The sequence below is a fragment of the Pinus tabuliformis genome, chromosome Q, assembly GCF_031772625.1.
Source record: "Pinus tabuliformis cultivar Carrire ecotype Pingquan chromosome Q, CPIR1, whole genome shotgun sequence".
Classification (NCBI taxonomy): Eukaryota; Viridiplantae; Streptophyta; class Pinopsida; order Pinales; family Pinaceae; genus Pinus; species Pinus tabuliformis.
Window position 1 is genome coordinate 541,541,101 of NC_142296.1, and position 19,590 is coordinate 541,560,690.

At 35.1% G+C, this 19,590-nt stretch overlaps 1 pseudogene; it reads right to left on the reverse strand.

Moving 5' to 3' along the window:
- Nucleotides 1–17,292: 17,292 nt before the first annotated feature.
- Nucleotides 17,293–18,772, reverse strand: LOC149220585 (18S ribosomal RNA; annotated as a pseudogene).
- Nucleotides 18,773–19,590: the final 818 nt, after the last annotated feature.

Sequence of the window (19,590 nt, forward strand, 5' to 3'; positions counted from 1 at the left end):
CCTGATATGGACTTGGATTTTCCTTTCCTTGACTTATTGCGATATCTTGGGCTCTTTCCTCTTTCCATTTTTCTTCCCCTAGGCTCTGCTGTCAAAGCATTACCTGATGTCTCACCGGAGCTTTTCTGCCACATTTCCTCGCTAAGGATTGCACCGACAACATCATCAAACTTTAAAGTACTAGATTTAGAGATAGAGTTACTAATTACCATAACTAAACCATTCCATCTTTCTAGCAATGAGCACAGAAATAATAGAGCCCTAACTTCATCATCAAAATTTACCCCTACAAAACTTAACTAACTTGTAACCATATTAAATTCATTTAAATGATCAGCAATAGATCCACCTTCTAACATCTTCATATTAAATAAACTATTCATAAGAAAAACCTTATTTGATGTTGAGGGTTTTTCGTATAGTTTGTCCAATGCTGACATTAAACCCTATGTTGTTGTTTCCTTTGAAATATTAAAGGCTATCGATATCACTAGGCACAACCGTATTGTTCCAAGTGCCTTTCTGTCGAGAATCTCTCATTTTGTGTCTGTCATACTTGTCGGCTTCTTTGTTTTTCCGCTTGATGGTAGGTATAGATCTTTCTGATACAAATAATCTTCCATTTGCATCTTCCACAACTGTTAGTTTTGGTTGTTAAATTTCTTGAATCTAAACCTACCATCTTCCGCCATTTCTCCCACTCGAACCAGGAACCCTTCTCTCCTGCAAATTTATCATCCACATAGACCTTCGGCTCTGATACCAGTTGTTAGAAAATTATATATTACAGAGCAATGGAACACATAAAATATTACAGAAATACAAACAAAGAAAACACATAAAATAAGAGAGACATAAATATATGTGGTTCACCCAATTTGGGCTACGTCCACAGAGAAACAACCAATCCTTCCTTTATATTATCCGGCAAAATGAAGAGATACAACCTATAATAAATTTGTTGTAATTTCCTCTTCCCTCTCACACAATATCCTCTCTCTTTCTTGCTCAGAATACACATATGCATAGTCGCAATACAATTCCCTCATATATAGCAAGAGGTTTCCTTTTAGGGAAAAAATCCTAAATTAAACATAAATTCTACCGTCAGGTCACCTGCCTAATGAACGACTCAGATTGACTATGAAATTACAATATTTTACAATGCAATTTTACATCTATTTTTAACTTCAGGAGCACTGCCCCCGAACCCTTCCTCGGGGAGGTTCATAAAATCATCGTTGCCCCACCTACTGATGACTAAATGGGCTATGTTTCCACCCCATTACAAACTAGGGTCCAACGTGGTGATACCTATGAATAAAGAAGATAATCAAGCTCCACACCCAACGCAATTTTGTGCCCATGATGATAAAGCACGGAAACACAAACTTTCTCATGATTTCTTGATGCAACTTGACCCTAGACCTACTTAACTTGACCCCTTGGGATATAAAAGATCATCTTTGTAACTCTTGACACAATTTGAAATATTTACAATGAATAATAACAATTTTGTTTCCATCCTAAGACCTAGAGCTTGATCTTCCACAAGATCATAACCATACTTTTATACTTTTGACAAAATTTGAAAGACAAAATTTATTTTTGACTACTATGACTATATGATACTAACACTCATGAGGCATAGACATTGGGGATGTTGGACATGGTAGGTATTCCTAGGATCTATGCAACTTTGGATAATAGGCAAAAAAATCACCAAGCGTTTATTATCAAGATGGATGGTAAGTTTTGTGATCAATTTGTTTCTATTTTGATTTACCCTGGAACTAATTATAGTTATGTTAATCCTGACCTGGTGAATAAGTGTCATTTAAATAAAAAAACTGCATGCAGATTCTTAGTTAGTGAATTTGGCTATAGGTATGAAGAAAAGAGTTCATCATTGGGTAAGATCTTGTGCATTTGATATAAATGGTATGCCTACATCAACACATTTGAATGTATTTCCATTGGGATAATATAGTATGCTTTTGGGTAGTGACAAGTTGTATCTTCAATGGACCAAAGTGGATTGTTATGAAAATGCCATTGAGTGCTTGGATGACAATGGAGAACAAAGAGTCTTGAGTAGGTACCCAGTTCTACAACACTTTCAGGATGTGTTTCCAGCATATATTTCTCACTTTTCTATTGAGTTGGTACCAGGGGAAGCACCAACATCAAAGGCACCTTACAGGATGAGCACACTAGAGTTGGTGGAGTTGAAGTTGCAGTTGAAGGAGATGTTTGACAAGGGATATATTAGGCCAAGCGTGTCACCTTGGGGTGCAAAAAGTGTTGTTTGTGAAGAAGAATGATGGTACTCTCAGGTTATGCATTGATTACAAGTAGTTGAACAAGGTGACCATCAAGAACGAGCATCCATTGTCGAGGATTTATGACTTGTTTGATCAGTTGAAGGGAGCAACAATGTTTCCAAAGATTCATCTGATATCAAGATATCATTAAGTACACATTAAGGAAGAATAAATCTACAAGACTGCTTTCTGAACTAGGTATCGGAATTATGAGTTTGTTGTATTTCCATTTGGATTGACTAATGCTCCAACTATTTTTATGTTCTTGATGAATAGTGTGTTGCATCCTTATTTGGACAACTTTGTTATTATATTCATTGATGATATATTGGTATATTCTAAAAATGAGGAAGATCACGTCGAACACTTAGCAACGGTATTGAAATTGCTAAGAGAGCATCAATTGTATGCCAAGCTTAGAAAATGCAGTTTCTTTTGGACAAAGGTACACTACTTGGGGCATGTGGTTTCCAAGGAAGGCATAGCAGTGGATCCAGAGAAGATAAGGGCTATCATGGAGTGGGCAACCCTTAGGAATTTGGATGAGGTAAGATCATTCAGGGGGTTAGTAGGTTATTATAGGAGGTTCATAGGGAACTTCTCACATATTGCTTATCGTATTACGTCATTGCAAAGGAAAAGTAATAAGTTTGAATGGACAGAGGAATGTGTAGCTAGTTTTGAGCAGTTAAAGAAATTATTCACAAATAATCCAATTCTAAATATTGCGGATCTGGACAAAGAGTTTGTGGTATGCACAGATGCTTGCAAGAGAGGACTTGGTGGATTCCTTATGCAAGAAGGACAGGTGGTATGCTATGAATCAAGGAAACTAACTGAGGATGATCAAAATTATCTAACACATGATCTTGAGTTGGCAGCGATCATTCATGCATTGAAGATGTGGAGACACTATTTTCTTGGAAGTCGGTTTGTACTAATGAGTGATCACACTGGATTGAGGTATCTATTTGACCAACCGAATTTGAATGTCAGACAAGTTAGATGGTTGGCCATGATCAGTGAATTCAAATTTGAGATCAAGTACATTAAAGGTAAAGAGAATGGGGTTGGAGATGCTCTTAGAAGGAGGATACATGTGAATCATATAGCAGCTATGATCTCTTATGGGAAAGATTTACAGGACCGTATCTTGTAGGCAGGTTAGCAAGATGACAGGTACATGGAGCTTATGCACAAGTTCCAACGGGGCATAGGTGATTAGGATGTGGACTATTGTCTCATGGTAAGTGGTTTTGTCAGATTCAAAGACAATATATATGTTCCAGACAATAGTCAGCTCAAGAAGACTATCTTGAGAGAGTTTCATGCAAAACCATATTAAAGTCACCCGAGATATCAAAAGACAGTAGTGAACAATTTTTATTATAGGCTAAATCTGAAGAGGGAAGTGGCAGAGTTTGTGGCTAGGTTCTTGGACTGTCAGTAGGTGAAAGTAGAGTGTAAGCATCCAGGTGGATTACTTCAACCTATTCCGATTCCAAAGTGGAAATGGGAGGTCATTTCCATGGACTTTATCACATGTTTTCTGAGGACATCTAGACAACATGATTCCATCGTGGTTGTGGTGGATAAGTTGACAAAAGTAGTGCACTTCATTCCAGTGAAGTCTACATACTTAGCTAATGATGTAGCATAGGTCTTCATCAGGGATGTAATGAGGTTACATGGTGTTTCGAAGAAGATTATGTCAGAAAGGGACGCCAAGCTCATTTCTAGATTTAGGAAAGAATTATTTGCAGGTGTGGGTATAAAGTTGGCCTTCAATACAACTTGTCATCCACAGACATATGCACAGATAGAGAGGGTCAACAGGATATTGGAGGACATATTGAGGATCTATGTGATGCATTAGTAGCGGAGGTGAGAAGAGTATCTTCCACTAGTTGAGTTCACTTACAACAATGGGTATCAAGAGTCTCTCAGGATGAGTCCATTCGAGGCACTGTATGGACGAAGTTATAATACTCCCATCAGTTGGAGTGATCCAGTGAATATAGTGTTTATAGGGCCAGACATGTTAGCAGAGATAGAATAGGAAATGCAAGTAATCAAGAAGAATCTAAAGGCATCATAAGACAAGAATAAAATCTATGCATATCATAACACGTTGTTTAAGGAGTTTCAGATTGGGGAACATGTGTATTTTCACATCAAACCCAAGAAGAGCTCCTTGAGGATTGGATCATGTGCCAAGCTGGAAACTCAGTTTTGTGGACCTTTCAAGATTATTGAAAGGATTAGACCAGTAGCCTAACGAATTACATTGCCCCCGATAGTGAAATTTCATGTAAGAAGTATGTTAAATATGTTGATCATGTGATTAACTAGTCTGTATTGTAGGTGGAGCCAAAAGGAGAATTCCAGCTTGAACCTCAGTGCATTTTGCAAACAAAGATGCTCATGCTACGAACCAAGAAGTCGAGTAGGTTAAAGTGCAATGGAAGCACTTTGAGCCTGAGGAAGCTACATGGGAGATGGTTGATCAAATGTTGGCTATGTATCCTACTCTATTCATTGATTTAGCGAATGTTTTTGGAATATGTTTGGTGTGATGTTTTGGTAAATGTGTATATGTGTATATGGATGTAAATACCGCCATGAGATGTGCTATAAAGCTCTAATAAGCGGTATGGGTGTCATGTCGTTATCATTGTCATGTTAGTATGTTTCTCATGTTGGTTTGCTTCTCAGTAGGATGATCATTGTAAATACTACAACAAGCTAAGTTATAAAGTTCCATGGGCAGTATGTTCTGCTTTTCAGCAGTCTTGTTGGTTGTAGGTGTCATTAAACACCGAGGATGATGTTTCCCCAAGGGGGAGGGTTATATAATAGCTCTGGTAAAAAATCCATGTAATAAAATTAATAAAGGAAAAATAATAACCAAGGTCATGGGACACATATTCCAAGTTGAATGTTGGGAAAAAACATAGTGATGGGGATGACTTGTGGTAAATAAATGGCTATGGAAATTGACAAAGGCAATGACAAAGGCTTTGGAAAGGAAAAGTGGCATTTATTTATGAAAATAATGGAAAATAGGAGAAAATGAAGGTGAAAGGTCGCAGGTTGCATGTGAGGAGGAAAATGAAGGAAAATAATGAAAAATGCATAAAATAGAGGCCTTATTAATAAAAAGGCTTCTAAGGATTAGTTGGTACCTTTTGTTAGTTCAGTTTTGGAGCTCTCATTCTATTCTCTCTCTCTCTCATACTCTTGGACACTTAGAGTTTTCTTGGAGCACTCATGGAGGAGTGTGACATACTTGGGATTTGGAGAAAAAAGGAAAGAGAAGAGCAGGAAAGCGCAAGAGGACCTAGAGATCAACAGCTACAACAGGTTTTTCTTGCAGGTACAGAGTTAAATGTATGATTTCTCTTCTAGTTTTTGCATGCATGGAACATGCATGTGGTCTCTTGGTTATGATATGTCATTAGCCTGGAGGATTGCATGGATTGATGGTGGATTTTCTTAACCTTTCCATTTCCTGGATAACCATGGTGTTGTGGGTTTATTCCTTTTGTTTTCTAGTTGGTTCTCATATTCCTTTGGCTATGGGTTGAGTTACTAGTTCCTGGAAGCCTTGGTTGGACAAATGCTCTGGAAGCCGGGTAACAACTTGGGTTGAGTTACTAGTCCTAGAGTTTGGTTGGAAAAATTCTCTAGAAGCCCTTGGTGGGTTGAGTTACTAGCCCTAAAAGCCTTAGTTGGACAAACGCTCTGGAAGCCTAACAACAGATCTGGGTTGAGTTACTAGTCTTCGAAGCCTTGGTTGGAACAAGCGCTCTGGTGCCCTAGACAACTTGGGTAGAGACCAATCTGGTGATGGTTAGTGATGTCCAACCATGAGGTGGAATCACTGGTTGAACGTTGAGGTGGTTTAGCCTCTTGAATCCCTCATTCAATTTTGTTTGGATTATTCCATGAGATCTCACATTCATGCTTGGAATATGGCATAGAGGTGACTGCCTGAAAGAGAGTTTTGGTTCAACTTAGTCTATGGTCGGGTGGTACGTGGAAGTCCTAGACCTGGTTGTATTTTGCATTTGTCAATAAGAGCTATTTTCCTCTTATATTTGATGGGTAAATGTACTTGTATTTATGTGGCTTAAAAGGTTGTTATATCCTTGTTATTTCTATTGGTTATATGTTGGTTATGAATATGTTTTATGATAGACTTGATGTATGGCTCTCATCATGTTTTGATTAGTAAATGAATGAGAAATGAATATATCACCTAATAGTTGATAATACAACTATTGTGATAAGGCACCAATGTTTCTTAATGATTCTCAGATAAGTATGAGACCATATGCTCCGATCTTTTGTTATGACCTGTAGAATGCATATTTGTGACATATTCGACGAAATGTCTGTCATGGGGGTCCAGTTAAGTCACTGATAAAACGTTTGCATTGGTACATTTTTTTCAGTGTTATTTATCATTTCTATAACTCTCATGGAGTTCTGGGCATTGGCCTGAGTCGTGGCCCTAAAAACGTGGCACAGAGTCTAGGTTCAATGGCACTAAACTACTTGAAAAAGTCTACAATCATTGGGAGGCCTTGTTGTGGGAGCAACAAAAGGGTCTCAGTTGCCTCGTTTCCTTGTCATGGGAGTGACTGGGTGTTAGGTTAATGAAAAGGAAAGTTGCCTTAGGGGTTAAGCACCTGGAAGGGTTGGTTGGCTCCTCGAAGTTTTGTAGCATGTGTGGAAGGTCAATTTATTTTAGTTCTGTCAGTTCCACTTCCTTAACTATACATGGGGAGTTGAATCACATCATAATGGCCTCTCGTCACATTTTTACCCCAGTGGACCGATTAGCTTGGGTAAATGTGGGAGGAAGGTGTTACAATTTTTTTCCTTGTTGAAGTATATCTTCCTTTTTCCTCACTTGGATCCAACCTATGTTATCTACTATAACTAGAGGAACATTCTTCTATTTGTTATCTCGAGTTCTGACTACACCTTCATGATTCCTATGCGGTTATTCCTCTTTTGTCTGATCTTCCCAAGAAGTTAGTTTATTTGTCTTATTTTATGAAGAGAGAGAGGAATCACCAAAAATATTTGTCTTATCCTTGGCCACTTTTGGAAGATTAGCCCAAGGAGTATCTTTCATTATTATTTTCAAGAGAAACATTTGGGGAACCAAAGTTCTCAGGATTTTCATAGGTCTCTTTTATACATTCCACCTCAACTTGGCTTGTTGCTAACTTTCCATGAACTTGGTTGGAGTCTTTCTTGGATTCTAATGCCTCTTGTTGATTTGCCTCATTGTTGTGATCTAGAAAGAGAGTTCATTAGGGGAATTTTGAGGTCTAAAATGGGCCTCCTAAGAAAAATGTACAACCAAAATAAACTTTATAAGAACCAATAGGATTCAAGATGATGATGTCAACCATGGGGGATGATTCACCATTTTTGGAGTAAAAAAGTAAAAAGATTAAAAAATAATAAAATAATAAAACTACTTTTTCAACTCGTATTTTCAACTTATCTCCCTAATTTTTTACTCAAATTTCGAGCATGAGTACTTGTTGGATGCAAAATTTAATTCCTCATCCAAGGAGTATGCATGTTGCATACTTTTGACAGGCCTCGATACACGAAAAATGAGAAATACATGAAAACCCGTGATTGCAATAACATTTTTCATGTATTTCTCATTTTTGTGTAGCAGGGTCAATCGAAAGAATGCAACATGCGTACTCCTTGGATGAGGAATCAAATTCTACATCCAACGGGTGTTGCTGCTCAAAATTTGAGTAAAAAATTAGGGAGATAAGGTTAAAATATGAGTTGAAAAAATATTTTTTTCTTTTTTTCCCTCTAAAATTTGATGATGTAATCTAATCTTATTTTATTATTTCCACTATTATTTTATAATTTCCTTAGGAGGTCCATTTTAGACCTCAAATTGCCCTAATGCAACTTTAAATATCATACAATGTTTTTACTTGATGCCTTCCCACTATTTTGGTTTGCAGCTATTTTTCCTAGCTTTGATCTTCCAAGATTTGGGAAAATTTTCAAGGAAATCCTTATTTTGTAACAAGCTCTACAGTGGAAAGAAATATTTTCATAATTGAGCTATAGTAGAAGAGTTCAACGTTATGGTTGTCATGGAAGCCGAAAAATATGTTTGTAGATCAGCCTCTTCGACGGATACAGAGGAATGAGATGATACAATAGTAGAAGAGGTTTCCACCATCCACAAATCTATGATAGAGAAGGATGAGAAGTGGTCGGCGAGGGTGAACCCTATCTTCCGCAATAGAGAAGCCCCACTCCACCATTAACACATTATTTTTTCACTCCTCATAAAATTTATGTTATGTGATGTAAAGTGTGTAAAATTTCTTTTTGTTTGTTTTGGGATTCATGTGCATCTACCTCGGGCCCTACCCCCTCATAAGTTTGGCCAATTGAATTTACTTCTTCTAATGTTTGAGATTATCATGACCCTCCATTAAATAGGTCACATATCACTAAATAATGTTCAATCAATATGGCTAGCATGCCCATTGCCCATATCATTGTTTCAATATTTTGTCAATATGGCACATGTTCCATTACCAATGGTAATTCAACACCAATTATTTAAGAAAATGTTGACTAATTAGGGTGACCTATGTGCACCACTACGATTACATATTTTACTTAAGCTTGTCACTATATTTCTTTCCCATGCCACTTGACCTTGGGATCCTATATTCTTAAACTGATCACTTTTCTTCAAAATCGCCCACAATGCCTTTAATGTAAAACAATGTTTGAACTTGAGTGCCAATATGTATTTATTTGTATTTTTCAATAGATTCAAAGTCCATCTTTCAGGTTATAACTACCAAGAATTGATGGGTGACCAAGTATGAAGTGGAAGTCATCCAATACAAATTAGCTATCTTGCTTATGACCACTCACATCAAGACATACACTTTGGTTATGGAAGATGGTTTACAATGTAATCAAACAAGCTAGCAAGATACACATGGAAAGGTGGGTTGTATTTACTTTGATGAAATGGATATTATTTCAACCTTGTAGGCAAGAATGGTTTAGAGAAGATTATGGTGTGAGCATGTTCATGCATGTACAAATGTGAGATGAAGAAGAACTACATGGATATTATAAGAGTATAGCGTTGTTATTGCTAGAATTTATGTACAATCACCTTGGTTTTAGAAATTGATTAGTTTGGAATGAGAGATTTTTCTAATACCTCCTATTCTAATCCATCCCAACTCCATATGTGTTTTATATCTCTATAAAGAACAAGGTCACTATTGTTGTCTTCTAAAGCATTCAACATCATAAGCATACACACTCTTTTAAATCTATTGGAAAAATAATAATTATTTGGAAGTTTTTATGTTATTACTATAGATGTATAATATTAGATAGTTTTCCATGTAAACTACAATTATCATTATTTTTATTATTATATTCTAAATAATAATAAAAATAAAAATAATACTAATAACCATTTTTACTATCATTATTATATTTTGATTTTAATTATTATTATTTAATATAATAATTATCATTATTATCTTTTTGGTATCATTATTACACATATTCATTGTTTTTATTAATTTATCATTATATTCTAAATTTTATAATTACTATTTTAAAATGAAAAAATATTAGATATTTGATATATTTATCTTATATCAAGAAATTTGAAAGAATGCTTTTCATTAAAAAATAAAATAAAATTGGCTCATGTTAAATGGTAATTAAAATATTGGTTTAAAGAATGACAATTAAAAGATTGGTTCAAGATTTTAATAGCATTGTGAGTAAAAAGCTATGAGAAATATGTTTGTGTTTTAAAAAAAAATTAAATATGTTTCACTAGAATTATGACATTATCAATTAACATATTTTTTCCAAATATTTTATTTATGAATTATATAAACTATTTTTTTTTCATATTCATAACTACAAAATATATTTACACACAACTTGTCCTTACGATGAGTCACACTGGTTGGTTCGAAATGCGTCCACAAATGTCTCTCTTTATATGATTTACGTCGAAGTTCTACTTATAAATAATATAGATCACAGAAGCCTCAATTCAACAATTAAAATGAAATATTTACTTGAAAGTTTAACCCTTTTCACACCTAAATAAAAGAAAAAACAAACCTACATAAACATTATTTATGTTAATACAAATTACCAGATAAAACATTAAATTAAAATATATTTTGATAATAAAAAATATTTAAAATAAATAAATAAAAGAGACTTAGAGCCTCTGCCACGAGTGAAGGCATATATTAATTTGAAATAAAAATGTTTTGAGGAGATATCTTTAAAAAAGCAGTGATTTAATTAAAATTCAAAAGTGTGAGTAATGCGTTCCAGGATGGTTCTAGAGGGATTCTACAAATATCTTTGAAAAAACAAATGATTTAATTAAAATTCAAAAATGTTCTTAAAAGCGTGAGTGATGCCTTCTAGGATGATTCTAGAGGGACTCTACAAATTATGGATCCGTTGGAGGTCGGTGAAAGAAGCTCTATAGATATAAAATCTAACCCCGTTGCAACATATATCTTCCTCCTCCTTTCAACATCTGCACTGCACTGATATGATATGCCTGTGTGATTGCTGGTTTGTTTCTGTTTGGATGGTCTGGGTGAGTCTGAGTCGGTGTAGGGATGTGTTTGAGTCGGAGTCTGAGTCTGGTTGAGTCTCAGTTAGTTAGTGCCGTCAATGCTTGATGGAGGAGGAGCAAGTTGGACTAGATTACAGGCACCTGGATCATATTTTTGCAAGGAGGCACCTGGATCATTCTTGGAAGTTGCAAACATCTTTCAGAAAAACACTGTTCAAAGGTTGTTGGGTGAGTGAGCTCTCTCAGTTTTTTTGCCCACGGATCATATCTCAGTATTAATATAAATGAATGATCTCTGTTCTGCGCTGGTTTTACTCATTATTTTGTTTTCTTTCAATTCTTCAGCCATTAAATCCTAATCCATGGAAGAATAGAAGGAGATGAGCGTTGTTGTTGCTATTCTTCAAACCGTCAAGGATGAAAACATGGAATCCAGGTATGCATTAATGGATTTGTCTCTAATGGATGCATTAAGTAGATGAACCCACATTTCTTTCACTCAGTGCTTTGTGGACTGGTTCAACACAACTATTATCTCTGTTTTTGGGGTTTAGTTCATTAGGATTTAAAAACCATTTAACTGGCATTTCCAACATTGCTAAAATATAGGCTAAAACCATGGATCCGTCATGACTAGATTCTTATTAATTGGTTTAAGAGGGCTGTGTATGGATGGGGGCTCTGGCTCTGGCTTAACCAGCGTGACCACCCTCGTGTATGTATCAGCATTGTTTATTAAAGTTGTATCATTAATCACTGTAACCCACATATTTATGGGTTTAAACCGCTTTGTATTGTTGCCTCTGGCTCTCCCACATTAATTCACTGTATCTGCTTTGTTTATTAAAGTTGTATCATTAATCACTGTAACCCACATATTTATGGGTTTAAACCGCTTTGTATTGTTGCCTCTGGCTCTCCCACATTAATTCACTGTATCTGCTTTGTTTATTAAATTTGTATCAGTAATCACTGGAACCCACATATTTATGGGTTTAAGTGGCCTGTATTGCTGCCTCTGGCTCTCCCACATTAATTCAATTTATCTGTTAATCACTAAGGAAATTACCCTGCTTATTTTTTTTTCACTGCATTGCTTATTGACTCGGCCCATGCTTATTTTTTTTCACTGCATTGCTTATTGACTCGACCCACATTTAGATAATGGTTAAAACCATCCAGTAAAATTAAATCTATAAATCTCTCACGCTCATCGTAAGAGTAGGATTCTTGAGAGTTAAGTCAGGGTTCTCCCTAGCGTCCTGATAAAGGGCTATAAAATCTGCAGATGTGATGGGATGAATTTACAAATCTTTATTGTATATTATTAATTAGTTGTTTGTGGGCAACTCCGTGGGCTATAAAGGTTAGTCTGAAATTTTCTTGGAAATTTCAAGATTTATGGGAATAAAGCCAGAATGAAAGATGTAGACCTTGAGTCATTGTTGCTCTGTTCTAGCTTTAATGTGTTTCAGCTTTAATGTACGTTTGGGTGCCGACCCAAATCTTGTGGCACTTTAATGTGATGAAGCCGCTGATCAATTTTGATTTATCATTTCATCTCCCATTTCTTGTGTCCCTCTGAATCATGGCGGTAGTAGGTGAACTTGCCCAGTTATTGGGATTCCTAATAGGAACGATTCTATTCATTTCCTTCATGGGAATGGACGTATCCAAAGCATTCAAGAAAGGAGTTTATTGGGTGCCGGGAAATGCTCTCGTTCTCAGTGCTTTGACAATTCAGATTATGAATTTCGTGAAAACCAGAGCAATCGGGCTTTAGTGGGTTCAAAAACATTGAAAGAAAACGTTATTGGGTGCTCACCCGTCCTTCCGAGGACGGGGTTTCGTGGGTTTCATTTATGGTATCAGATGTGTTAATATCGATATCGCTGTTATGGCTTATTCTTCTTTAAATTTAGTCTTTAATTCCATGAGTATTTCTTGGTTTTTGTTGAGTCTTTGGAGCCCATGCCTCAAATTTTCGATACAAATCTCCATATCTGAATGGCCAAGTGTAGCCTTTCAATGTTTCTCTGGAAATAAATCAAAACTGCTGTGGAGCTTGGTCTGGTCTATTCGGCATCTGGATAATTAAAAGCCCCAAATCTCACTTTTGATCAAGACTTGTATCTATATAAAGTAACTAAGCAATGATCCTTGCACATACAAGATCCATATCTCTGACCCTATGCAGTCGGAATGTTGCTGAGACTTAACTCTATATTATCTCTATGTTGTTGAATTTTGTTTTTGTTTTTCACTCACTTATAATTCTATGCCTCCGCTTCCAGTCTTTTAATCCTGGATCACTAGGCATCACATTAGGAGGCATATAATGTGATGCCTCCGGATCACTGTAAGGTTCCGAAGGATAGTTCTGAGAATGGTCTTACTGGGCTTGTGTAAGCTCAAAAATGCTATTGGCCGGCGCTTTCTTCTTGATAGAGTAGTTCAATATTCTGAATTTTCCGAACTTAGGGTTTTTCCCTAGTGGGCTTTAAGAAACGCAGAAAAGAACTTAGGGTTTTTCCCAGCATTTAGGGTTCACATCGGATTTTCTGTACTGTCCTCGATTCAAACTAAAAGTTGGCCGCATATATTTATTCTCTGGAATCTACTCTGTTAACTGTGCAATGTCCCTATAACTTCCCATCAGAAGCCAACCCTTTAACTGGGTGAGCATGTTGAGACGGTAGGACTTGTGAATGCTCTGCAGAAAGGTTTTGGATTTTAAGCTCACTATTATGATTTTGCATTTCACTGCCTATTCTAGTTAAATGGTATGTGTAACTTGATCTTTTCTCCAACAGTAGTCAGATGATAACGCTTTCAAAAATCTTCTGTTTTCCTTACTGGGAAATTGGTCTACTTTGAGAGGGCCATCAAAATGACCATAAATGATTTGCAATATCAAAGCCTCTGATATCTTTAATGAAAGCCTCTGATATCTTTAATGAACGAAGCCTCTGATATCTTTAATGAACAAAGCCAACTTTTCATTTTCTATGTTTAGTTTATTGTATACAGTATGACTCAGAACTTTCCCATTCCTCTGGCAAACGGTGCAATATGACTTTCCCATTGGTCAAGCAATTGTTGGGTTTTGTGCTTCTGCACAATTTCCGTCCCTTCACTTCAGAGCTCCCAAACATACAAAACGTGATGCACCTAATGCCCATATAGCTATCAGATGGAATACTTGGTAAAATGGATCTACCCATGACTTTCACCGTATTAATGGTTGCTTTTAACATTTTGATTCTGGATCTAACCAAGTCAGGTGTAACTTTTTGATTCTGGATCTACTCATTAATCGTACATCAGGTGTTAAAACTTTTATTTAACTAGTAAAAATTCGCTACCCGAACTGTTGACCGTCAGGTAAATAAACCAATCCTATCCATTGATAGTGTAACTTATATCAATAGTTAGCAGTTACTGTACGCGTAACACTCTATTAAGTGAGCTTCCACTGTAATTGACAATGGTCGGGAAGGTTAAACTCAACGATTAAACCCATGTCTTCATCCGTTATTTGCATTTGCATTAAGGTAAACAATAGTGTAAACAATAACTAACTCATGGCTTAATTATATTCCTAATAGAGTGAAGATTCCAAACAAATTAATGCTGGAGAATTAGACTGACAGCTGAACAATCCCCAACCTATTTGGATAATTATTCCGTCTTTCAAAATATACACCACTTATAGAAAGGAACTCACTTCATCTATAACTGCAGGAGAGATTGACATGAAAAAAATTCTGGAGCTTCCAGTCTTTTAATCCCGGATTACTATAGAAACCTGCAGGCTATATCCAGTATGATTCCAAAGGATCGGTTGACTTTTTTAAAATATATAGTAGCCATTCCTATAGTGAAGCCTAACATAAAACAGCGTTGTAGATGGAAGAGTGGAAATGGAATTAAAAATTAAAGAAGCACAACCATATTAAAAATTAAAAAATCACAACCATATTAAAAATTAAAAATTAAGAAGCACAACCATATTTTGTTTTGTTTGGTTTTGACGTCATTTCTTTCTTTTTGGCGCTGTAATTTCTTATTGTTTTCGCCTTTCTACTTCATAATAATTGCTCTCCATTTTTCAGAAGCTCCCCATTTCTGAGAAGCTTTTAAGTTTGCATTTTTCTCTATATAATATTAACCGTGCAGCCCTTAAATATTTATAGCATTTTAAAAGTAACCGTGGCGTTTTATTTCAGTATAGTGTTTAGTTACATAGAACTTCATGTTCCCAGGATAATTGGAATTATACTTAGTGAGGGTCAATAGATTTCCGTTCCGTGGCATTTTATTTCAGTATAGTGTTTAGTTACATAGGACTCCATGTTCCCAGGATAATTGGAATTATACTTAGTGAGGGTCAATAGATTTATTGGTGTGTCTCTTCTACTTAGGGAGCTTGAGCATTTTGATGGACTTCTCATATAACATAAACCTAAATCTAATATGTTTTTATTTTTTCCTTTTAATTTAGGAGAAAACCTTATCATATTTAAATTCATTATGAATTTAGTAGAAAATTTGATCATATTTTTTCCTTTTAATTTAGGAGAAAACCTTATCATATTTAAATTCATTATGAATTTAGTAGAAAATTTGATCATATTTAAAATTATGAATTTAGTTATTTTTTTCCCCTTAAATAATAGAAAATATTATCTTATTTAAAATTATGAATTTAGTAGAAAATTTTATCATATTTAAAATTATGAATTTAGTTATTATTTAGATGAATTAAGAAAAAAATTTACTATTATGGTTCTCATTTCATTGCAAATCATACTTGCCATACTTGTTTTGCTCACCATATTCACACTTCAGTGCAAATTGTTCTTGCTCTTGTATCCACTTTCACACATCATTGCAAATAGCTCTCACACTTCATTTCAAATCACTAGCTTCTTTTTATGCATATATTCATTGTAGTGCACCTCTTGTGAGTCATTCATTGTAGTGCACTTTTTGTGAGTCAGTTTCACTTCACACTCTACACTAAACTTGCATCTCTTCAATTTGTAGATGCTCCTTCATCTTGACTACCTGATTTTCTCTAAATGAAACTATTTAATTATTATTTCAAACATCCTTTTAGGCAAACAACTTTCAAATGGTTGAACAAGTGTTATGCAAGCCATCTTCCCCCTTCCTCAAATGGTTGAACGAGTGTTATGCAAGCCATCTTCTCTCTTCCTCAAATTGTTCATCCTCAAATGGTTGAACAAGTGCTATGAAAGCCATCTTCCCTCTTCCTTAAATTTCATTGTTATTATATTAAATTGGTAAATTATATCATGCTTGTATCGCTTTGCATAATAATATTGTACTAGTGAATAATAAATATATATTTTTCTAAATATATTTTATAATAAAACATGATATTAATTGTTTACTTAGCCAACTTTCACATATATATAATAATAATTATCATTAACAAAAAAAATTATTAATATTTTCATAAATTATTAAAATTAATTAAATCTTTTTTAACTTAATTAAATTTATTTATTGTATCGATTTTAGTATTAAATAATCAATTAATTTGTTATTACAAATTAATGTTATATTATAAATATTATGTTTTTTTGTTTTTTAAGAATTTGAATTTTGAGTTTCATGGTTTGTATAATACTTTATAACATGTGAATCATTTACATGTGGGTACTATTCACATGTGGGTACTTTTTAATGTTATTGTAGTATGTATATTATTTTTCATTTTAAAATAATAAATTAATATTATCAATATTTAAAATTTTGATTAAAAATAAAAATTAAAATAAAAATATAATAAAAATTAAAATAAAAAAATATAATAATAATAATAATAATAATAATTGTTTTTAAACCAATGTATTTACAAGTTAATATTTAAATTAATTTATTTGTGAGTTAACATTATAAATAATATATTTATATATAGAAATATTGATGGTATATTTATAATCATATAAATAAATATTTAAAAATATATATATTCAGGCAAAAATTACACTCATATATCGATGAGTAAAGAATACATATACAAATATAACAAAGAAAAATTCATACTAAAAATATAATTAAACAAGACACATACAAAATATAGAAAAAAATAAATTCACACACATACAAAAAAATACAACTAAACAAGACACGTACAAAAAAATATAGCAAAGAATAAATTCACACACATAAATAATATATTCCTACACATACAAAGAATAGAAGTAAACAAGAGACATACAAATGTAGCAAAGAATAGATCCATACACATACAAAAAATACAAGTAAACAAGATATATACAAATATAGGAAAGAATAAATTCATACACACAAAGACCAGGAGGGTATCTTATCGTCTTCAAGCCCCCAACTTTCGTTTTTGATTAATGAAAACATCCTTGGCAAATGCTTTCACAGTGATCCATCTTTCATAAATCCAAGAATTTCACCTCTGACAATGAAATATGAATGCCCCCACCAGTCCCTATTACTCGAGTCCCGAAGGCCAACACAATAGGACCAGACTCCTATCACGTTATTTCGTGCTAATGTATTTAGAGCATAAGTTTGCTTTGAGCACTCTAATTTTTTTCAAAGTAACAGCATTGGAGGCGCAACCCAACCAATTAAGCCTAGGAGCATGCCACCGAGAAAGGGGACACAAGGGCAGGTGCACACCGAGTAGGCAGACCGACCTTTACGACCCAAGATCCAACTACGAGCCTTTTAATTGCAACAACTTAAATAGATGCTATTGGAGTTGGAATTACCGCGGCCGCTGGCACCAGACTTCTCTCCAATGGATCCTCGTTAAGGGATTTAGATTGTACTCATTCCAATTACTAGACTCGATGAGCCCAGTGTTGTTATTTATTGTCACTACCTCCCCATGTGATGATTGGGTAATTTGTGCCCTTGTTGCCTTTCTCAGGCTCCCTCTCCGAAATCGAACCCTAATTCTCCGTCACCTGTCACCACCATGGTAGGCCTCTATCCTACCATCAAAAGTTGATAGGGCAAAAATTTGAATGAAGCATTGCCATCTAATTTTTTTCAAAGTAACAACGTTGGAGGCGCAACCCAACCAATTAAGCCCAGGAGCATGTCACCGACAAAGGGGACACAAGGGTAGGTGCACACCGAGTAGGCAGACCGACCTTTACGACCCAAGATCCAACTACGAGCCTTTTAATTGCAACAACTTAAATAGATGCTATTGGAGTTGGAATTACCGCGGCCGCTGGCACTAGACTTCTCTCCAATGGATCCTCGTTAAGGGATTTAGATTGTACTCATTCCAATTACTAGACTCGATGAGCCGAGTGTTGTTATTTATTGTCACTACCTCCCCATGTCATGATTGGGTAATTTGTGCCCTTGTTGCCTTTCTCAGGCTCCCTCTCCGAAATCGAACCCTAATTCTCCGTCACCTGTCACCACCATGGTAGGCCTCTATCCTACCATCAAAAGTTGATAGGGAAAAAATTTGAATGAAGCATCGCCAGCACAAGGGTTGTGCGATCCGTCGAGTTATCCTGATTCACCGGAGAAATAGGCAAACCCGCGTCGGCCTTTTATCTAAAAAATGCATCCCTTCCAAAGAGTTAGGACTTGGTGCACATATTAGCTCTAAAATTACTAGGGTTATCTGAGTAGTATGGTACCACTGAAAAAACTATAACTAATTTAATGAGTCATCCGAAGTTTCACAGTGTGAATTAGTTCATACTTAAGACATGCATGGCTTAATCTTTGAGACAAACATATGACTACTGGCTAGTGTTGTGAAAATTGTGATATTATCACGATTTTATCATTTTATCGCGAGTTTTTAAGCAAAATGAAAATATTGTGAGTTTTATTCGAAATTATCGCTTATTTTTTTTGCCCCGTTTTTTGGAAATTATCGTGAGTTTTTCCAAAAAATCGCGATAAAATCGGAAATTACCGCGGACAGTCGGGGCAGCGAGGTTTTATAAGGGGTGCTAAATGTTCGAAATGCAATTTTTTTTTGAAAGAAACTAATAAATTTTGAGTGGGGCAGCTTAATGATCAAATTTAGGCCCTAGTATTGATATGCTATTCATGGTAATGTTAAATTTTTGAAGTAAAAGTGACAGTCTTCTTAATCTTCATTTTCATCCTTTTACTTAAATTTTTAACGTTACCATGAAATGACTCGGGATGTTAGAGAGTGGTTCTGGCCTCATTGGATTTCATATGGAAAAAATAGAATTTTAGATTTCATTCAAAATCTAGTAGACTTATCAGTTTTTCAGGATTTCAGGATTGGGAGATTGTAATGTTTCCAGGTGACACCACCTGCCCGGGTTACCCCTGCCACCAGTAGAGGACATGGTATATCTCCTATAGCTCCTACTTCTAGTTCTTCAACTTCTAGAGCATAGTAGACTCCACTGCCAACTCCACCAGCACCAGCGCCTACATCTAGAGGGAAAGGGAAAGCTGTGGCATTTTCTCGCAAGAGGGGTAGAGGAAATCAATAGGATTAGACTTTAGTTATTTTCTTCATTTTATTGTATATGACATTATGACATGATGAAATACATTATTATATTTTTTGTTGATATTTTGACG